Source organism: Caretta caretta, chromosome 14, assembly GCF_965140235.1.
Source record: "Caretta caretta isolate rCarCar2 chromosome 14, rCarCar1.hap1, whole genome shotgun sequence".
In the NCBI taxonomy this organism is placed as follows: domain Eukaryota; kingdom Metazoa; phylum Chordata; order Testudines; family Cheloniidae; genus Caretta; species Caretta caretta.
The window spans coordinates 33,082,304-33,105,585 of record NC_134219.1 but is presented as its reverse complement, the minus strand read 5'-3'; the positions used below and the strand labels follow the sequence as shown (position 1 = coordinate 33,105,585).

General features: G+C 51.2%; 2 pseudogenes; one reads left to right on the top strand and one right to left on the bottom strand.

Annotated features, from left to right (window-relative positions):
• The window catches only part of LOC142068404 (von Willebrand factor A domain-containing protein 5A-like), a 268,830-nt pseudogene that overhangs the window by 73,521 nt on the left and 172,027 nt on the right, over positions 1 to 23,282 (top strand).
• LOC142068915 (olfactory receptor 10A4-like) lies at positions 17,131 to 18,082 on the bottom strand (annotated as a pseudogene).

Below are 23,282 nucleotides of genomic sequence, written 5' to 3'. Positions count from 1 at the left end.
GATGGAGGTTGATGACCTACCTGCCCGTGGTGACCGTGGTGCAGGACAGCCCTCAGGACATGTGAATGCAGCTCCAGATCCGGGAGCAGCTTTTCTTTGCTGGCAGGAGACCTTGCAGGTTGAGGGGGGGGTGGGGTGAGACAGGCACTCACATGGGCATGGAAGTTTGGGGAACAGGACAGAGGCCGGGGCTGGGCAAGGAGGGCAGGGACTTGGGAAGAAAGAGAGAAGATCAACCACTTTCTGAATGTGGGTCAGGATTATCCCCACTTTAGAGAGTGAGAAATTGACGTGCCACGTGGAAGCGGGATTGCCTTTTGCCCGAGCGTCTGAAGAATCGCTACAGCTAAAATAGAAAAGCTATTAAGTGTCAGAAGAAGATGAACCATGGAATTCAGAGTTCAGGGCTGACCAGCAAAGGTTTTGTATATGTCATAAACCAGTCTGTGCTCTGCCACCTCCCTGGTCTTGGAGAAAGGGGTCCATCCCTTGGACGGGGTGTCACGGAGTCCCCAGGCGATGCTCTGGAACTGCTCCCTACGAAGCCAGTCAGGACTCTGGGGAAGTCTCCTTTCTGGGAGCAGACTGTCTGCAGGACACGCAGCTCACATAGCTTCCACCTTCCTGGGTCTGACCTCGGAGCATTCAGCATCCCCTGCCCCTCCGTGCGCTTCTGACAGCGAGTCCGCCCAGGCGTTGTCCTGGGGAAGCCAGAGGGTCCTGCACCCCAACTCCGCAGTCAGACGTGACTCTCAGCCAGCCAGTAAAACAGAAGGTTTATTAGATGACAGGAACATGGTCCAAAACAGAGCTTGTAGGTGCAGAGACCGGGACCCCTCAGCTGGGTCCATTCTGGGGGTCAGTGAGCCAGAAAACCACGTCTGCACTTCACTCCAAGTCCCCAGCCAGCATCAAAACTGAAAACTCCCTCCAGACCCTCCTCCTCCAGGCTTTGTTCCTTTCCCGGGCCAGGAGGTCACCTGATTCCTTTGTTCTCCAACCCTTTAGTTCTCACCTTGCAGGGGGGAAGGGCCCAGGCCAACAGTTGCCAGGAAACAGGGTGTCAGACATTCTCTGTGTCCAGACCCCTGCACACACCTGCCCTCTAGGGCTCTGCACTGATCATACACCCTTATCCCACCACCTAGATACTTAAGAACTGCATAGGGGAAACTGAGGCACCCCCACACTATTCAGAGGAACCATTAAGAACAGTCCCACTTCGTCACATCTCTCCCCCCTTCGAGATCGAACTGAGCGGGGTCACTTTAGCCGGTGACCTGGGGAAGTTCGAAGCCACCAACATTCCCATAGATGCCCCAGCATCTCTCCCATTCCTTGGTGGGAGTTACACCAGGCCCTTCCAGTTTCACGCCCTCCCTTAGGTCGGGGGTGGACGATAGCACTCGCAGGCCGCATGTGGGAAAGTTTATGCGGCCTGTGCCCTTTGGCCACCCCAAAACCCCTGGGGGTCAAACTGGGATCGGGTCTTCTCCCAGCGCTCCAGTCTGGAGGACTGCCATTCAGGCTCTCTTGGTTAAGAGCCCCCATATTGACCTGGGCCACATACTGTTCACTTACAGAACTAGCATGGAGACATTCCTTTCTCAACAACCTTGTCTCCCCCAACAATCTGGCCAAACACAGCCACTTGGTTATAGGACTGTTTAACTTTCTTAACAGCTTTCACTTCATCTGAGACCTTCTCAAAGCTATCCACACTGGATCTTTCAACAGGAAAGTCAGGGGCTTCATTCACAACAGAAAACTTCTGGCTGTTAGGAACTGAAACTTTCTTGATTAAATCACTTTCACACTCTTCAGCTGCAGTAAACTGCTTGCAAAGACTCCATAAGGACTCCTTTCCCTAGGGGCTTTTCTATGCAACAATTCACCCTTCACAGAAATTCTGATGAAGTGAGCTGTAGCTCACGAAAGCTCATGCTCAAATAAATTGGTTAGTCTCTAAGGTGCCACAAGTCCTCCTTTTCTTTTTGCTCTTACCCTCTTTACCTAGGGCTTGCTCTAGAGGAACACTTTCCTGAGCAACAACAGACTCTTTCTGGCTCTCACTTACATCCAGAATTACCCCTGGCCCGTCAGGCGGATTCCGACACAATCCCCTTTCAGGCAAACTTACAGACTTCCTAGATGAAAGGTGAGAAGCATTCTCCTTCCCTTTGCCACCCACTAGCAACAGGCAAAATACAAGCATCAGAATTGTCTGGGTTCTGGCATTTTACATAGACACGGACTGGATGCGACCTAGTTACAGGGCCATTCTCCCTAGCAGACACAAACTTAGGACCATTCCCTTCCTGGGCTTTAGCTGAATCCAGAACCAACTCTGAGACAACTGCAGTGTTCTCAACCATCACAGGCCGAAAGGCCCCTTCTGTCTGCTCCACAGACAAAGAAGAGCCGGACACACTTTCTCCTTTACCAGACACACAGCTTGGGATCTCATTCCCCTGGTCCCAGCACACAAGGCTGGTCACAGACAACTGCTTGGAGATCAGGGTAGCTCCCTCCATAGGCAAGTCAATACCCCTGACAGACACAGGCACGTTTCCTTCACTGTCACACTTCTCCACCCAGCTAACAGGTAAGGTCCAGGGACACTCATCTTCCACTCTCCTCGGCTTCCACACTTCTGACTAGACAAAGCCATCAGCTCACAAGGCTGCCTTGGCTCATCCAGACTTTTCTTACCAAGCACCTTGCCACTCCCAACAGATACCCTGCCCTGCCTGTGTCTCCCCCCACTCAGCTGGGGTCTCAGCTCCCACTGTGCTCAGCTCTGCCCTTGCCGTCCCAGTGGAGTAGGCAGCAAGCTCGCTGCTTTCCTCACTGCATCAGAGCCAGCGTGAGCCCCCTCTCCGGTGTGCAAGGGGGCGGGGAGCATCTCTCGGTCCCACCCAGCCCCAGGGGCTGGTTACAGGCATGCAGGTAGCCTGAGCCTAGCAGCTCCTCCCTGCTGCCAGCCAGGTCATCTGCATTTTCACTGACCATTTCCCTCTCCACCAATTGGTTCCTGTGACGAAGTGGGACTGTTCTTAATGTTTCCTCTGAATAGTGTGGGGGTGCCTCAGTTTCCCCCAGGCAGTTCTTAAGTATCTAGGGGGTGGAGTAAGGGTGTATGATCATTGCAGAGCCCTAGAGGGCATGTGTGTGCAGGAGTCTGGACACAGAGAATGGCCGACACCCTGTTTCCTGGCAACTGATGGCCTGGGCCCTTCCCCCCCTGCAAGGTGAGAGCTGAAGGGTTGGAGAACAAAGGAATCAGGTGACCACCTGGCCCGGGAAAGGAACAAAGCCCAGAGGAGGAGGGGCTGGAGGGAGTTTCAGTTTGGGGCTGGCTGGGACATGGAGTGAAGTGCAGACGTGGTTGTCTGGCTCACTGCCCCCCAAAATGGACCCAGCTGAGGGGTCCCGTTCTCTGCGCCTGCAAGCTCTGTTTTAGACCATGTTCCTGTCGTCTAATAAACCTTCTGTTTTACTGGCTGGCTGAGAGTCACGTCTGACTGCGGAGTTGGGGTGCAGGACCCTCTGGCTTCCCCAGGAGCCCCGCCTGAGCGGACTCGCTGGGGGAAGCGCACGGAGGGGCAGAGGATGCTGAATGCTCCGAGGTCAGACCCAGGAAGGTGGAAGCTGTGTGAGCTGTGTGTCCTGCAGACAGGCTGCTCACAGAAAGGCGACTGCCCCAGAGTCCTGACTGGCTTCATGGGGAGCAGTTCCAGATCATCGCCCAGGGACTCCGTGACAACTGGTGGCAGCGGTGGGATGTACTGCACCCCGTGGATGGTGCTTCCTGCAGTAAGTGACTGGGGAGCAGTAACACGAAGGGGGATTGCCGAGGACCAGGCCTGCTGAAGGCTCAGAGAGGAGCGGTTTCGGGGGGCGGTTAACCCCTGGGAGTGTGTGACCAGCGAGAAGGACTGTGCAGTAACAGGGTTCCCCTGGGGACTGCAGCGAGCAGTCCAAGGGGCGGAGGAGTCTGCAGCTCGACCCTGGCAAATAGGTGGTGACCTCGAGAAGGGCTGGCACACTAGGGGTTCTCCCTGGAAACCGTGGGGAGCTGAGAGCACACGGGCCTGTGAGTCCACAACAACTTGGGAGGAGCGGAGTGATGGCCTGTCACCGTCTCCTTAAGAAGGACATTGTAACCCTGTGCAGAAAGAGAGGGTTGAGCGTTGGAAAGTTCACCAAAGCAGAGTTAATCGTGCAGCTGGAGGAGGATGACCGCTCTAAGGAACAGATTCCTGACCCCAACTGGGGCTATAGCAGGATCTGGGAGCAGCTGGAGCGGGAGCCAGGCATCGCCAAGACTCCTGTCCCCGACCAGACGGGGGTCTTCACGATCGGGTTCCCCATCGGGGGATCGAGACGGACGGGATTGGAGCGGAGTCTGAGAGAGCAAGAGGACCGTGGGAGACAGCGAGAGCCCGAGAAAGAGCTGCAGAAGCAGCAGCAGGATGAACTGGCGGTGGTGGGGCGGAGAGGCCGAGGGGACCTCCCCGGGGTGAGTGGGGATAGATCCCGGGGGGCCAGTTCCGCAGGGAACCTCGAGACTAAATTGCTGCCCCTAGTTAAGGGGGGGGTGTGTGGATGCCCACCTCACTGCCTTTGAGCAGGCTGGCGATTTGAACCAAGGGGGCCCTGCGGAAAAGCCCCGGTGTCTAGCTCCCTTGCTGGGTCCCAAGGCCACAGACTCCGTCAGCCAGGTGGTTGGGGATGTGGACAGGCTCCCACTCCTGACCCCAACCTATATGTCTGTGTGGAGTTTCCTGGGGCCAGGCCCCCCGGACCTCCAGTGGGAGCAGAAGGTGATGGTCAATGGGGAGACATTCCTGGGGTGGCCAAAGGGCATGGGATGCATAAACCTTCCCACATGCGGCCTGCGAGTGCTATCGACCACCCTGACCTAAGGGAGGGCGTGAAACTGGAAGGGCCTGGTGTAACTCCTACCAAGGAATGGGAGAGATGCTGGGGCATCCATGGGAATGTTGGTGGCTTCGAACTTCCCCAGGTCACCGGCTAAAGTGACCCCGCTCAGTTCGATCTCGAAGGGGGGAGAGATGTGACGAAGTGGGACTGTTCTTAATGTTTCCTCTGAATAGTGTGGGGGTGCCTCAGTTTCCCCCAGGCAGTTCTTAAGTATCTAGGGGGTGGAGTAAGGGTGTATGATCATTGCAGAGCCCTAGAGGGCATGTGTGTGCAGGAGTCTGGACACAGAGAATGGCCGACACCCTGTTTCCTGGCAACTGATGGCCTGGGCCCTTCCCCCCCTGCAAGGTGAGAGCTGAAGGGTTGGAGAACAAAGGAATCAGGTGACCACCTGGCCCGGGAAAGGAACAAAGCCCAGAGGAGGAGGGGCTGGAGGGAGTTTCAGTTTGGGGCTGGCTGGGACATGGAGTGAAGTGCAGACGTGGTTGTCTGGCTCACTGCCCCCCAAAATGGACCCAGCTGAGGGGTCCCGTTCTCTGCGCCTGCAAGCTCTGTTTTAGACCATGTTCCTGTCGTCTAATAAACCTTCTGTTTTACTGGCTGGCTGAGAGTCACGTCTGACTGCGGAGTTGGGGTGCAGGACCCTCTGGCTTCCCCAGGAGCCCCGCCTGAGCGGACTCGCTGGGGGAAGCGCACGGAGGGGCAGAGGAGGCTGAATGCTCCGAGGTCAGACCCAGGAAGGTGGAAGCTGTGTGAGCTGTGTGTCCTGCAGACAGGCTGCTCACAGAAAGGCGACTGCCCCAGAGTCCTGACTGGCTTCATGGGGAGCAGTTCCAGATCATCGCCCAGGGACTCCGTGACAGTTCCCTGGATTCAAATTCAAACCCTTGGCAGTTACAGGAGCAGGGCCTGGATCCTGTCCCAAAGAGACACAGTCACCCCACAACAGGGTCTCGCAGCTGGTATCCTGGGGAACCCCAACGACCAGCCAGCCCCACCCCTCCTAGGTCTGCACAGGGATCTGGGCCATAGGGAGGGAGAGGGGCTTCATCCCTGGGACCCTCACACAGCCCCTCAGCATCTGAGGCTGCACCACCACGGGCCTGACAACAGTTCTCTCTGCCCCAGGATCTCGCCACCCCAGGAATGTTTCTCCACTGACCATCACCTTCCGTTCCCACTGGAGGTCCGAGGGGCCTGGCCCCAGGAAACTCCACACAGACATATAGGTTGGGGTGAGAAGTGGGAGCCTGTCCACCACCCCACTCATCTGGCTGACGGAGTCTATGGCCTTGGGGCCCAGCAAGGGAGCTAGACACCGGGGCTTTTCAGCAGGGTCCCCCTGGTTCAAATCGCCAGCCTGCTCAAAGGCAGTGAGGTGGGCATCCACATCCCCCCTCTCCTTAACCAGGGGCAGCAAATGAGTCTCAAGGTTCCCTGCGGAACTGGCACCCCAGGGTCTATCCCCACCCACCCCCGGGAGGTCCCTTCTGCCTCTCTGCTCCACCATCGCCAGTTCATGCTGCTGCTGCTTCTGCAGCTCTTTCTTGGACTCTCGCTGTCTCTCACAGTCCTCTTGCTTTCTCAGACTCAGCTCCAATCCCATCCGTCTCCAATCCCCGGATGGGGAACCCGATCGTGAAGACCCTCGTCTGGTTGGGGACTGGAGTCTTGAGGATGCCTGGCTACTACTCCAGCTGCTCCCAGATCCTGCTATAGCCCCAGTTGGGGTCAGGAATCTGTCCCTTAGAGCGATCCTCCTCCTCCAGCTGCACGATTAACTGTGCTTTGGTGGGTTTCAGAGCAACAGCTGTGTTAGTCTGTATTCGCAAAAAGAAAAGGAGGACTTGTGGCACCTTAGAGACTAACCAATTTATTTGAGCATAAGCTTTCGTGAGCTACAGCTCACTTCATCGGACGCATACTGTATACATCCGATGAAGTGAGCTGTAGCTCACGAAAGCTTATGCTCAAATAAATTGGTTAGTCTCTAAGGTGCCACAAGTACTCCTTTTCTTTGTGCTTTGGTGAACTTTCCAATGCTCAACCTTCTCTTTCTGCACAGGGTTACAATGTCCTTCTTAAGGAGATAGTGACAGGCCATCACTCCGCTCTTCCCAAGTTGTTGCGGACTCACAGGCCTGTGTGCTCTCAGCTCCCCATGGTCTTTCTCCAAGGGCCAAGCCGCAGGCTCCTCCGCCCCTGAGACTGCTCACCGCAGTCCCCAGGGGGACCCCATTACTGCACAGTCCTTCTCTCTGGTCACACTCCCAGGGGTTAACCGCCCCCTGAAACCGCTCCTCTCTGAGCCTTCAGCATGCCTGGTCCTCGTCAATCCCCCTTTGTTTTACTGCTCCCCAGTCACTTACTGCAGGAAGCGCCATCCACGGGGTGCAGTACATCCCACCGCTGCCGCCAGTCTTCACGGAGTCCCTGGGCGATGCTCTGGAACTGCTCCCTACGAAGCCAGTCAGGACTCTGGGGCAGTCTCCTCTCTGGGAGCAGACTGTCTGCAGGACACGCAGCTCACACAGCTTCCACCTTCCTGGGTCTGACCTCGGAGCATTCAGCATCCTCTGCCCCTCCGTGCGCTTCCCACAGCGAGTCCGCCCAGGCGGGGTCCTGCGGAAGCCAGAGGGTCCTGTACCCCAACTTCACAGTCAGACGTGACGCTCAGCCAGCCAGTAAAACAGAGGTTTATTAGACGACAGGAACATGGTCTAAAACAGAGCTTGTAGGTGCAGAGACCAGGACCCTCAGCTGGGTCCATTCTGGGAGGCAGTGAGCCAGACAACCACGTCTGTACTTCACTCCACTCCCCAGCAGCCCCAAACTGAAACTCCCTGCAGCCCCTCCTCCTCTGGGCTTTGTTCCTTTCCTGGGCCATGAGGTCACCTGATTCCTTTGTTCTCCAACCCCTTTAGCTCTCCCTTTACAGGGGGGAAGGGCCAGGCCATCAGTTACCAGGAAACAGGGTGTTGGCCATTCTCTGTGTCCAGACCCCTGCACACACCTGCCCTCTAGGGCTCTGCAATGATCATACACCCTTATCCCACCATCTAGATACTTAAGAACTGCATAGGGGAAACTGAGGCACCCCCACACTATTCAGAGGAAACATTGAGAACAGTCCCACTTTGTCACACTGCATATTAAGCTAAGATTTAGAATTTCTGGACCCGGGCCTCACACCAGTGCTCAGGCATCTGTGCTGCACTACGCAAACCTAAGGCAAACCAGCCTGTGCCAGGTTTCCTAGCACCCTCCCCAGCGGTAGCCATTCTAGCCCTTTGTGATGCCCTGTGGGAAAACTTGACTGTCCATCCCGTGGCACTTTACCGGAAGCTGTTGCATCCTGCCATGGCATCCGGCCGAGCTGTCTTTTGAGTCTACACGTGCCCGACGGCTGGAGCCAGCAACAGGGTGGAGTCAGCGTTTGAAGCACTTGTCTTGCTTGTGCTTTCGCTCCTGTTTCAGGCAATGGGCAGAGAGTCCATGAAGTGCTGGTGGACGTTTCGGGGGCATTTTCTGACCTGCTGAAGAAGGCACCTGTCGGGGGGGGGGGGGCGGGGTGAAACAGACCTGTCAGACTCAAACTGGCTGATGGTGCTCACAGCTCTCGGGAGAGCTGCTGATGCCCCCTGTGTAGACCGGCGCTTCTGGAGCAGGGCCACGAGCACAGACCAGTGGGACCCCATAGTCATGCGGATCTGGGATGACTAGAACTTGCTCATGAAGAAAGCTAGATTTCTGGAGCCTTGTGAGCAGCTTGCCCAGACCCTTCAGCACCATGACATATACGCGAAGGAAGCCATTCCTGTTCAAAAGTGGGTTTCTACACCCCAGAGTCCTACAGGTCCGTTGCTAACCAGTTTGGGGTTGGAAAGTTGACTGGACGGTAAAGTGGTGGCCGAGGTTTCTGAGGCGATCAGGTGTGTGGTTTATCCAAAGGTGGGGGCATAAACAATATCCCCGAAGTAACTGCTGGCTTGGAGAGAATGGGGTTTCCCCACTGCACTGGGGCCACTGATGGGACTCATGAGCCCATTGCTTGCCCTCCTCAAGGAGCAGGAGTACCTACACTGCAAAGGGTACTACTCCATGGGCATGCAGGCCCTTGGGGACCACAGAGGGCAATTTATGGACGCCAACGTGGGCTGCACGGGAAAAGTTCATGATGCCAGGGTTTTCCGCCAGCCAGGCGTCTACCTTAATGGACAGGCCGAAACACTATTCCAAATGACAATGTCATAAATGGAGTCATTGTTCCCACGGTTATTCTAGGGGATCCCATGTACCCCCTTTTGCCTGGGCTTATGAAACAGGATCCTGATCACAGAGGCCCTGGCAAAAGGAGGTTTAATTACATTCTCAGTAGGTGTAGAATGGCGGTTGAATGTGCGTTTGTCAGACTGAAATCCTCGAGCCTGAGTCTGAGTTTGGGCTTACTTTGCAGTGTAGACATTCCCTACGACCCAGTGCATCAGACCCTAAACAGATTAATGGCTAACAAAGTAAAATAAATGATGTGAATGATTTTTGTTGACACAACCTCTTTGCTACAGCAGCAGCAACAAACAACAAAACCAACGTCAAGTAAAAAAAACAGCAGTTAGGCCTGGAGGAAATGCTAGTCATGACATATTTGACAAGTGCCAGCATCTTTCATCCTGAAGCACATGGGGTAAAATTTCCAAAAGTGCCTAGCTGACTTAGAAGCATAATCACATTGACGTTCAATGTGACAGAGATTCCCCAGTCCTTAGGGCCTTCTGAAAGGGGAACGCAGGCTCTGAGGTCACTTGGGCGCTTTTGAAAATTCTACCCATTGAGTAGTACTTGAATTCTTAGGACTCCGATTCAAATTAATACACAGGAACTAATTGAAGGCATGACAGTAGTTGAACCATTGAGGGTACGTCTACACGGCAGCTGAAGGTGAGCCTCCCAGCCTAGGCAGGCAGACTCGCCCTAGCAGGGCTTGTGCTAGCGTGCTAAAAATAGCTGGGTGAACATTGTAGGGTGGGGCCAAGCCTGAGTGACTAGCCCGAGCCTCCGCTGAGGTGGGGGATGTTCTAATGAGCTGGACGAAACCTCGTTATGGTTGAGTTAAAAAACGTATTCTAACTGATGTGTGAACACACCCTTCTAGTCACATACCTGTCAGGATGAGTTAAGCAGAAGCCCCTTCCCCCACCTAAGATAAAGAGGTGTGTGAACTTGCCCAGGAATTTGGACTGAGTGGGCAGAAGGGCTTTGCTGAGAGAGAGAGAGAGAGAGCGCGCGCTAGAGGGGAAAAAAGCCAAGCAGTAGCCCAGTGCGAGCCTGGAAAAAGTGAGTGTTTGGATCTAATAAGGTGGCTAACGAGACTTGGGGCAGTAAGCAAAGAAGCTGCTCCTTTTGTTCTTGGTTCCTCATGCATTCAGAGAAGTTGGACTTTGTACATTCCTTGTCAATAAACGAGATCAAAGAAAATACCAGACTCCATCAATTTCTACTTCCAATGGGGACATCCCCATGGCTCCAAACTTTGCCTTGCCACTCTGGTCAAAAAGGGGTAATGATACACAGTCTTTACCCGACATGGGGATACACATTGTGTGTGGGGCGGTTTCAAACCTAATGTCCTCAGCCTCTACTCAGGGTTGTCTTGTTTTTGCAGCAGAAGAGCTGAGAATCTCTGTCTGGTCCCTAGAGAAAAACAACCTGCTGCTTAGAGTAATAGGTATTATCATCATTACATATGATAACTCTGGCTATTCTTGTTAGCCATACAAATGTCCAGTCCCGCTTTCATGATTACAGTCTAATCACACATCGTAGGAAAAGGTATTTATTGGTTCAGAATTTGCCATCTTTTAATTTTATTGTATGTCCCTGTGATGTTTCTTGTGGATGCCTGGGGTTGTGCGGTACCCACTGCCACCTGCCCTTAGCGTGGGGAAGCCAAGTCTGTGCCTGCCGGGGGTCAGCTCCTCAAATCCACTGGTCATGGGTGACACAAGCACTCCCTTCTAGGCCTATGCAGGCCCCGCTGTTACTGTACAGGTTAGCGACAGGCTCGCTCCAACACCCGAGCCAGGTCCACCTCAGATCATGGCTCTGCTTGACACACAGCACTAAGAAATGGTTACAGTCAAAAGAAGTCTGACGTTATTTACCGAACCACAGAGAGTCAAGTAGCAGCAAGTAAAAGTATTGGGAACAAATGGTTACATATAAAACAAAATCATACCCTGCATTCTGGAGCCCAGACTTGATTAACAGGAGACTCTCACGTCTTGCAGAATATTGCTCACCCCAAAATGCTTGCAGAGCATTACAGCTAGCCTTGGCCATGACCCAGGTTCCCTGAAGCAAATACACTGTCAGTTGCCTCCCAAGTGAAGGATTTAGTGTTTTTCTTTGCCTAGTATAGATACCATAACTCCTTAAATATTATCCGTACATACATTTTGCAGTGATTATGATGACCAGTGGGCAGCTGGCTCTTCGTAATCTCACATGTCACCCTTTGGTATTATGCAGATATCCAACCCAATGTAAAAACCTATGCCCTCTGCCACTTGGCACCAAAGGGGTTCCTGGGTCACAGTCCCCTTCTTCTTGTGTTATGAGACAGGGAGAACAGAAGGGCCTAATCTACCGCCTCTACACCATTCATTATTTTATACACTTAAGTCTCCTCTGACCCATTGCTCCTCTGACCCAGATGTTAGTGATTTGAGATTCACCACTTCTTGTGGTGCATCCCCCCTCTTCTGAAGCTGGCCTGCGCCGACATCTACCTGAACAAGGTGGAGATATTTGTGGTGGTCGTGTTGGCGGTCATGGCCCCTGGCCTGCTGATCCTTGTGTCTTATGCCCACATCATCCTCAAGATGTCTTCTGCTGAGGGAAGGCACAAAGCCTTCTCCACCTGCTCCTCACACCTCGTGGTGGTGACTGTATTCTATGGATCCGTGAGTGTTATCAATTTCTGACCCAAGTCAAGTTATGGAGGGGGCAGAGACAGGCCGTTCGGCCTGGTGTACATTGTCCTCACGCCCATGCTGAACCCCGTTATCTACAGCCTGAGGAACCAAGGGGTGCAGGCGGCCTTGAGAAGAATGTTGGGGAGAAAAAAAGTGTGCTACCGTCCAGTATCCTTGCTGATGGTACCTTGCGCTGTAGAGCACTGAGTTCTTTTCACAACTCCCACAATTTGGGCAAGTCATTTTGGGTGAACAGAGTTTCTAGGTGCTACCGTAATAAAACTGACACAACCTCTTGACCCTGACTGTGCCTGCCGGGGGTCAACGCCCCATCTCCACCGACCAAGGGCAACACATGCACTCCCCCTAGGCCTATGCAGGCCCCACGGTCACTCTGCAGGTTAGTGACAGACACTCTCCAACCCCCGAGCATCTCCCTGGAGCATCCAGCCCCTTGTCCACTGGACACTTGCGGTAGTCACAGATTGGCTGCTCCCAAAGGATCAGTGAAGCCCAGGTTATCAGTTCTACCTTAGAGCACCGCTCCGCTTAACACACAGCACTTAGATACGTTTATAGTTTAAACAAGTAGATGTTAATTGAACAAAGCACAGAGATCCAAATAGCAGAAAGTAGAAGTAATGGAAACAAAGGGTTATATACATAACATACATTCTAGAGCCTAGACTTAATTCCCAAGATACTCTTGTGTCTTGTAGAGTATTTCTCACCCTGGATCCTTGCAGCGCTTTACAGTCAGGCTGGCTGGGACCCTGCTTTCATTTAAACAAATGCGTGGTCACTTTTTCTCCCAGGGGAAGGACTCAGTGAGTTTCTTTGCACTCCCTGATACACCAGCCCAATCCTTTGATCCTATTCACAAACAGGACACCCCCTCCACTCTTTGTTTCACCCTGCAGATTTACTTTGTAGATTTTGCACTCTCTCAATTTGCATCTGGCTCAGTATGCAAATAGGCCTACACCAAGAGGCGTACAATACACAATACCTGCCTGTCCAGACAGGGAGATAAGGGTCTGCTCAGGGAACTCAGAACCATAAGCCACTGTGTCACCCCTCCGCTTTAGCAAGAGTTGAGCTTTGCTGGAGGTTAGACTGTGTGTTGCTCCCTCCCACACCCATCTGTCTGCTTCATAGTAAACTCCTCGAGATTCTGCCAATCTTAACCTTGCCTTGCAGGTAGCCATCACTGACCTCCAGTTCCTGAGTTCCCCAAAGACATATCCCTGCAGTGTCTAGTCCCTGTCACTGCACACTCAGAAATTATGGAGTTCACTGATTCCAAAGAGGCAGCGCACACACCAGACTGTTAGTTTAGCTGAAGACTCTCACTTCACTTCAAGATCACAGCACTGAATTGGTTTATAGTAAAACTAAGGATAAGTTTATTAACAAAGAACAGAAATGTAAATGATACTAAGCAAGAGAAAAAGATACAGGTCGGGTTCCAACCAAACCAAACCAAAGCATGCTTTCTCGTGACTAAAACTTAAATCTTAATAAGTTACAATCTTTGCCTAAGCAGTTTTCTCACTCACATCAAGTTACCAGCATCTTTAGCCCTCCAGGCCAGGGATCCAACTTCCACAGAATCAGAGGGTGCTGTTATCTTTGTCCCCAAATTGAGGGATAACTAGAATGGCTTTTTGCTCCTGCTTGTATTTTCCAAAGTCCATTGTCTGTCTCACGAGTTAGAAAGATTTCCTTGAGGTGCAGATTCGGACCCCCAGTGTGCTCACTACATTGTTTCCTCCATCACTTATTAGCTTGATTGCTTTGTTTACCTTATATGGAAATGTCCTTTTATTGTCCTCTCCCTGTAATTAAGCTGATCAGACAGGTAAATCCATATTCCTTTGTCTAGGGCAGACCTGGATTATGTACGGCCTCCAAATGCCATTTTAAGAACATATTTCCCGCACATATACATAACTTGCTATACACAACCCGTACACACAGAACACAAGGATTTTCGGGAGCAGCGTCACCGTTTTGCATACGATACCTAACGTGACACCGCTTAGATACACATGACGTCAACAGTGTGTTGGGTGTAGTGAGTGTGTCAGGCCTGTTGCGAGTTACAGTCTAGAGGGCCCTTTGCTGACTCAGGGGCTCTTAAGGTCACAGTTACCCCCTGCCTGGTAGGAACACCTCCAACCCACATGACCTGCCTTAAGGCCAAGACCTTAAAGACATTGTTTTGAGTATGGACACACGACTCCTTCAATATTATCCACACCCACATTTCACACCGATTAGGATGCCTAGTGGGCTGGTAGAGACCTCACATGCCACCATTGAGTGAAGAGTTATGCAGATATCCAACTCAGGGGCTTCCCGAGGCAACCCCTCTGCCGCTTGGCACCACGGGATTCCTGGCTCACACCTCCCCCACTCTCACTGAGGCAGTAGGGTTAGCCACTGGCTAATCCACATGCATTGCCTCAGAACCCTCGTGCCTGGACAGTGCTTCTGTCACATGTTTTCCTTGCCCTTCACGTGTGCAGTTTCCATACCGTACTCATGAATGTCTGGACTCCAGCGTTGCAGTCTGGAGCTGGTACCTTCTCTTCCGTGAAGCCCTGCCAGTGGAGAATGGTCTGTTAGGACTCTGAACTTCCTGGGCAGTAGCTATAGCCTTAATTGCCCCACAACTGCATATTTCCTTTTGATGACTGAGTAATTTTGTTCAGTGATGGGTCAGTTGTTTACTTAAAAAAAGCAATAGGATGCTTCTTATTGCCCTTGCCTGCTTGCATCAGTGAGGCTCCCAGGCCTGTACTTGATGAATCTGTGCAGAGTTCAAACATTTTATCGAAATTTGGACCGGCTAGAGCCAGTGTCGCTGACAGAAGTCTTTTCACTTGAGCAAAGCCCTCCTGACAGGCTGTAGTCAAAACCACCTTGGCAGGCTGTGTCTTTCTGAAGACGTCTGTCATCACAGTCGCAATGTTGTTGAAACCTTCCACGAGTCTTTGGTAATAATTCGGCAAGCCTCTAAAAGACTGAATTTGCTTTTTGGTTCAGGGTACAGGCCAGTTAACAATGGAGTCCACTTGTAAGGGTTTCTGGCAAATCTGGCCCTGTCCTGCCAATGGCCTGGATAAGGGACTTTCGCCCCATCTTGCATTTTGACACTTTTACTGTGAGACCGGCACCTTTGGGTATGTCTATACAGCAATTAGACACCCGCAGCTGGCCCATGCCAGCCGACTCGGGCTTGTGAGGCTGTTTCATTGCAGTGTAGACTTCCAGGCTCAGGCTAGAACACAGGTTCTAGGACCCGGCAAGATTGGAGGGTCCCAGAGCTTGGACTCCAGCCCGAGCCCAGAAGTCTACACTGCAATGAAACAGCCCCACAAGCCGAGCCCTGCGAGCCTGAGTCAGCTGGCATGGGCCAGCCATGGGTTTTTCTTTGCAGTGGACAAACCCTTTGAGTCTCTTCAGCACAATTTCTCTGTGAGCCTTGTGCCCTGCCCATGCATTTCTGAAGATTGCAATATCATCAACGGAGGCCAAGTAAACGTGGTTTAGAACAGAACAGGGACTTGATTCATTTTAGGCTAGTTACAAAATGTTCCGAGCCTTGTGGCTTTTGGAACTGATGCACTTCCTCACGAGCCCTGACATGAAACTGAGCTGGAAACTTTATCAAATATTTGAGCCCTCGCTGCTTGGCAGGTTCCCTTGCTCTTCTGAAAGCTGATCTCTGTTCAGCCACGTCTTTCTCAAAACCTTGCAAAATCATTCTCTCATTTTGTGGCATCCCCCAAAGCTGCTCTCCCCCCCCTTCCGCCCCCCCCCCCAAGAGCTGGCTGCATTATTATTTTTCTTTTACAGTAAATCTGAGAAATTTGACAATCAGTGGGTGAGGTCTGGCAAGCCAGGGTCTGCTGAGCTCTTTCTAAACCAAATTTAAAATCATCCAGCATTACTCAGCAGGTCTGACTGGACTCGGTACAAGTGCATGTCCACTTGGGGACCCGTGACCTGCGGTGATAACAGTGACCCAAAACAGCCTTCTTAAAACAGTGTTGTTTAATCTTAACCGTAGGAACACAGCACAGCAAGAGACAAGGCAGGCTATGCTTCCTCGAAGAACCCCCCAGCCTCTGGAGGTCAGGAGGCAATTGCACCCTCTAAACCATCTCAACAAACCAGGCTCTCCTCTATTCAGGAGGGATGCAGTCCTGGGAAAGCTGGGCTAGCAGGCCCACCATGGGTGGGCAGAGGTAGCATGTCACCGTTAATTGTCCTTGGTGTTTGCAGAGGAGCTCTTCTCTGAGCTATTGTCCATCTTCCTAGGTCGTTTCCTGAACACCCGGCTGTTGAATTAACCCAATAGGTGCATACAAAAACATCTGTACAATATTCAGACAAGCATCATACAGTATTCACAGACTGCTACAGGGTAGCCCATAGAGCTCGCTTTAGCATTTATTTTATTCAGCAGTAATGCAAGGAACCTACAGGCCTGTATCCTGTAAGACTGGGGTTAATTATTTTTTGTCAAGGTTCAAATTTCTTAGTCAAGGTATAGTCAAGGTCCAGACTTCAGAGAAACATTTTTCACACCACAGTAACAATAATAACAACAACAAGTAATTTAAAAGATTTTGAAGTCCATTCAAAAACATCTGGCAGTCCGGATTTGGCCCGCAGTCCACCTATTGACTACCCCTGACATAACATATTATAAAAGTTGTATCCCAGCCTGTGTGCAGGGGGAGAGAGAGATGTAGCCCTTGGGAGGTGCCAGGATGATGGCCACTGGTGCTAATGAGAAAGTGATGGTGATGAGGAAGATAATGGCTAACATTTCTGGTTGTTCTGCAAGGGATGGTGGGAGTATATGGAAGTTCGGATGTACAGTATGTATTATTTCAGTCTACCTTGCTGGGTTAGAGTGTTTGTGACTTTGCTGAATGTATTAATAAACGATTACAAAGACAGAAGGGTTCCTAAAGTGTGAGTGTTGCAACCGTGGACATCAAGGTTCCCAACTGAACAGTAACTTTAATAACACTGGGCCTGATACTGGGACAAGAACTTTCAATACCTCAGAGTGATAACTGGGAATTCTTAAGTAATCAATATAATTAATATACGATTCATAGATCAGGCTACAACAGGCAACTCCAAATCCATCACAAGACTATTAAAATAACATTTTTACCCCCACTTTTCAAATAAATATTTTTCTGACCATCACCCTTCTCAGGGCTTCCTTTACCTCCTTGTTCCTCAGGCTGTAGATCAAAGGGTTCAGCATTGGAGACACCACTGAGTAGAACAGGGAAAGCAGTTTGTCGCTGCCGAGTGAGTAGCTGGATTTGGGCTTCAGATATGTCACGATGCCAGACCCGAAAAACAAGGTCACCATGATGAGGTGGGAGGAGCAGGTGGAGAAAGTTTTGCTCCTGCCCGCGGCTGATGGAATACTGAGGATAGCGTGGAGGATACGGATGTAGGATACAAGGATGAGCAGGAAGGGGACCATGATGAAGGTGACAGAGATGGTGTAAACAGCTATTTCATTCCTGTAGGTATCCGTGCAGGCCAACTGCAGCAGCGGGGGCAGGTTGCAGAAGAAGTGGTTGATGCTAATAGGCGCACAGTAGGGCAGAGGGAATATGAAAGTTGTCTGCCCGACTCCCACCAGCACCCTGATGAGCTAGGACACACTTGAGAGCTGGAGACACACACCTCTGATCATCATGGTCGTGTAGCGCAGTGGGTGACATATGGCCATGTAACAGTCATATGCCATGGCAGCCAGCAGGCAACACTCAGTGATCCCCAGGAAGGAGAAGAAATACATCTGTGTGACACAGCCCAGGAAGGAAATACTCTTGTCCTCGGAGAATAAGTTCACCAGCATCTTGGGGGTAGTGGACGAAGTATAACCCATTTCCAGAAAGGACAAATTCCAAAGGAAGAAATACATGGGGGACTGAAGGGCAGGGTCCACCACCGTGATCGTGATGAGGAGGATGTTGCCCACCATGGTGATGAGGTACAACAGCAGCACCAGAAAGAAAAAGTGAAACTTGGAGCTCCAGGATGTTGGAAAAAGCCACAAAGAAGAACTGTATCACAACTGTGTGGTTCCTGCTAGCCATGTCCTACAGTTGTTTTCTATCTGTGGAGATAATAAAATCACAGAGGCATAGGACTGGAAGGGACCTCGAGAGGTCATCTAGTCCAGTCCCCTGCACTCATGGCAGGACTAAATATTATCTAGACCATCCCTGACAGGTGTTTGTCTAACCTGCTCTTAAAAATCTCCAATGATGGAGATTCCATAACTCCCTAGGCAATTTATTCCATGCTTAACCACCCTGACAGTTAGGAAGTTTTTCCTAATGTCCAGCCTAAACCACCCTTGCTGCAATTTAAGCTCATTGCTTCTTGTCCTATCCTCAGAGGTTAAGGAGAACAGTTTTCCTCCCTCCTCCTTGTAACAACCTTTTATGTCCCCTCTCAGTCTTCTCTTCTCCAGACTAAACAAACCCAATTTTTTTTAATCTTCCCTCATAGGTCATATTTTCTAGACCGTTGATCATTTTTCTTGCTCTTCTCTGGACTTTCTCCAATTTGTCCACTTCTTTCTTGAAATGTGGCGCCCTGAACTGAACAGAATACTCCAGTTGAGGTCTGTCACGGAGTCCCTGGGCGATGCTCTGGAACTGCTCCCCATGAAGCCAGTCAGGACTCTGGGGCAGTCGCCTTTCTGTGAGCAGCCTGTCTTCAGGACACGCAGCTCACTCAGCTTCCACCTTCCTGTGTCTGACCTCGGAGCATTCAGCCTCCTCTGCCCCTCCATGCGCTTTCCCCCAGCGAGTCCGCTCAGGCGGGGCTCCTGGGGAAGCCAGAGGGTCCTGCACCCCAACTTCGCAGTCAGACGTGACTCTCAGCCAGCCAGTAAAACAGAAGGTTTATTAGATGACAGGAACATGGTCTAAAACAGAGCTTGCAGGTGCAGAGAACGGGACCCCTCAGCTGGGTCCATTTTGGGGGGCAGTGAGCCAGACAACCACGTCTGCACTTCACTCCATGTCCCAGCCAGCCCCAAACTGAAAACCCCTCCAGCCCCTCCTCCTCTGGGCTTTGTTCCTTTCCCGGGCCAGGTGGTCACCTGATTCCTTTGTTCTCCAACCCTTCAGCTCTCACCTTGCAGGGGGGGAAGGGCCCAGGCCATCAGTTGCCAGGAAACAGGGTGTCGGCCATTCTCTGTGTCCAGACTCCTGCACACACCTGCCCTCTAGGGCTCTGCAATGATCATACACCCTTACTCCACCCCCTAGATACTTAAGAACTGCCTAGGGGAAACTGAGGCACCCCCACACTATTCAGAGGAAACATTAAGAACAGTCCCACTTCGTCACAAGGTCTAATCAGCCGGGCGTAGAGTGGAAGAATTACTTCTCATGTCTTGCTTACAACACTTCTGCTAAGACATCCTAGAATGAGGTTTGGTTTTTTTGGAACAGTGTTACACTGTTGACTCATATCTAGTTTGTGATCCACTATGAGCCCCCAGATCCCTTTCCGTAGTGCTCCTTCCTAGGCAGTCATTTCCCATCTTGTACGTGTGCAACTGATTGTTCCTTCCTAAGTGAAGTACTTTGCATTTGTCATTATTGAATTTCATTCTATTTACTTCAGATCATTTCTCCAGTTTGTCCAGATCATTTTGAATTTTAATCCTATCCTCCAAAGCACTTGCAACCACTCTCATCTTGGTGTGGTCCGCAAACTTTATAAGAGTACTCTTTATACCGTTATCTGGGGTCCCTTCCCTTCTGGGGTCCCTTCCAACCCTGATAATCTATGATTCTATGATTCTATGAAATCACTGATGAAGATATTGAACAGAACCCAACCCAGAACCAATCCCTGTGGGACCCCACTCATTATGCACCTCCAGCATGACTGTGATCCACGGATAACTGCTCTCTGGGAATGGTTTTCCAACCAGTTATGCACCCACCTTATAGTAGCTCCATCTAGATGGTATTTCCCTAGTTTGTTTATGAGAAGGTCACGTGAGACAGTATCAAAAGCCTTACAAAATCCAAGATATACCACAGCTACCGCTTCCCCCCTATCCACAAGGCTTGTTACCCTGTCAAAGAAAGCTCTCAGGTTGGTTCATTAACTGGTTAAGTTGGGTTGTAGCAGGATGGTCACCTGCTCCAGCCTTAAAGGACTTAAAACAGCCCAGGACTGTGGCTGGGAGCAAGCAGTTCCCAGGCTCATTGGGGGAAGCAGGCTCAGCTGTGGCCACACCCCAATCAGGGCTCAGCTGGCCCTTATAAGAGGGCAGTAGGCCAGGAGCAGAGAGTCTCCTCTAGCTGTAGAGGGAGACAAGCCTGGCTGCTGGGGAGCATACCATAGTACCTGAGGCGGAGCAGGGCTGGGGGAAGGCCAGAGGAGCTGGGGAGGTGAGGTGGGGATAGAGGGTGGGGGTTCCCTGGGGAGGGGAGACCCAAATCTCTGGGGTACTGCAGGGGGCAGCAGCCCGGGTAAAGGGGCACCGTGGTCTGGGAGGGACACGGGGGCCAGCGGCAAGCGGGACACCGGCCTGCAGAGGGCGCTCCAGAGGCTGGAAGAGCTAATTCCCAAGGACGACCAGCAGGAAACACCGCAGGGGTGAGTCCCGCACCGTGACATTGGTGAATCGTATAAGAAATTTATATACATAATCTCTGATACAACAAATTTTCAGTGGTGTTTTCATTTGTGGATTCCCAGTGTAGGACATCTGGCACTTTATGTACAGTGGCACTAAGATCCCACAGCTCCCACTGACTTCAGTTGGAAAGCCAGGCTCAGTGTGTCACAACTTGGACATCCAAAACAGGAGGCATCTAAAGCAAGTGGCCCGTTTTGAGAACGTCAGCCTGAATCTCCCTGCTCTGTAAAACGAGGAGAGGATTGCTCTGTCTCACCAAGTAGACCAGGCTTTATTTCCTGTTCCCCAGGTCAGGTTACAGAGGTTGATATCCCTGGCTCCGATACCAGCCAGACCACATTGGATGTGTCTACACAGCATTTTGGAGCAACCAGGAGCGAGTCTCCCAGCCCGGGTCAGCAGACTTAGCCCACCCGCCTCACTAGACTTCATATCCTGAGCTCCAGCCTCACCGGCTATCATTTTCCTGTGAGAGTTCATTTGAGAGCACAGTGATCGCTATGGAGCATTTAGTGATTTAATGAAGTCAAGACAAAAATGATCAAAGACAAAACCACCCCATCCCCTGTGGGAGAACACTTTTCACAAAGTGATCACTCTGTGTCTACGCTATCAGTCCTCATCCTCAAAGGAAACCTGCACAACACTTTCAAAAGACAATCCTGGGAGCTTAAATTCATAACTTTACTAGACACTCAAAATCATGGACTGAACAGAGACACTGGATTTATGGCTTATTACAACAATCTGTGACCCCCACTAACCACACACACACACCCCCAGCTGCTTTTTTCCACCCCCCTTCCTTTCCTCCCTATGACTGGAGGGTAGTAACGAGCCACTTCACTTTGAATGGTCCCTTGAAATGTGTGTTAACTGCTTATGCCGAACAATCTGTTCCCCTTTGTATTTATCTGTGACACTCTCTGGCTTTGTCTACATTAGCACTTTTGTTGGTAAAACTTTTGTCTGTCGGGGTGTGAAAAGAAATATCCAGGCCTGACGGACAAAAGTTTTACGGAGCGCCCGTGTGAACACTCTCCTGCCGACGAAGCGGCCGCCGCTTGTTCGGGTGGTTTGATTTTGCCGGCAGAAGAGCGGCTGCGCGGGAGACCTTGCTGCGGCACAGCTTTAGCAGCACGGCTGCGCCGCTGTGAGGTCCGTAGCGCAGACCCAGCCTCCGTACATTTCCCAGCCATCAAGAGCAGCTCCGTGGACGCTCAGAAGCTTGCCTCTCTTGCCACTCACATTGCTCACAGAGAAATGACTACACAAAGGTACAAAGCAGTGGAGAAAAAGGACCAAGCTAAAGATATGCACCGATGCGCTTGGTTAAAAAGCAATAACGTGTAGAAAAAACATTGACTTTAAAAAAATATTTGAATCTAATCTAATCACGTGCTTTAAAGCTTGCGAGCAGCGTGTTGAGCAACTCTGAAGAAGCCACACCTTGAGGAGTCTGAATATTTAAGTTCTTTTATGCCTCCATTGAGACAGGTTCCCTGAGGCATTGAATCCTTGCAACGTAAGGGACTCATAGATGAGACAAAGACTTTTTCTTCTCTCTTTGGGGTGGAGAATATACAGCTTGATAGTCAGGGTCAAAGTTTCCAGGGACAGCTGTTTCGAACAAGGGATGGTGGAAAATTTTCCATCAAAACTTTTTTCACCAAAAAACTGGGTTTCCAATGGAAGACAGAAGTGTCTGCTTTGGAAGACAGGAATCCCCAAAACTTTTTGAAAATGGGACTAAAGTCCTTAAATCGCTGATTTTGAACTTATTACCCATGAGGAACCTCATTATTTCGCTTTCTCTGAGGTACTTCTATGGCCTACATTGGAGTAAGCGCCTCACACAATTTCTTTAGCCTCACAACTCCCCTGTGGTGTAGGCAGCGCTGTGATCCCCATATTGCAAACAGGGAGCAGACACACCCAGAGACAGGGGGCAGCTTTTCAAAGGTATTTCACAGGCTAAAGATGCAGAGAGGTCCCATGTGGGATTTTCAAAATCGCCTAAACAGGGAAGGGCCAAAATCCAAAAGGCCCAGATCCACAAAGGAACTTGGGTACCTAACTACCACTTTAGGCCCCTGAAGATCCCAGAGTCAGGCCCCCTCTGGGATTCACAAAACTGTTGCTGAGCTGCCGTCAAACGCTGTCGGTCCCTAAACTCCCTGGGCTCCTGCTTTTTTGCAGTAAAAGTTCCCAAGGTGCCTCTGGGCATGTGCTCCGCAGCCCAACGCCAACCACACAGACACCTGAGCCCCAGAGCGATGTACGAGCTGGGAGGAGATAACCAGTCCTCTGCCTCATTTGTCTGTGGGGCCCAATTTGGTAAACATGGTCAGAGCTCACCTACCAGATTGGGCCCTTTTAGGCAATCTTATGCAAAGCAAGGATGGCTGGAGTTGGGGCAAGAGGAGGACCTCCCTCATAACTTTTAACCCAGTGGTTAGGCTATGTAGTTGGGGTGTAGGATAACACTGGTTCAAGTCCCCCTTCTGGCTCAGGGGGAGAAAGGATTTGAACAGAGATCTGCCACCTCTCAGGTTTCATAGATTCCAAGGTCGGAAGGGACCATGGTGATCATCTCGTCTGACCTCCTGTATAACACAAGCCAGAGAACTTCCCCCAAA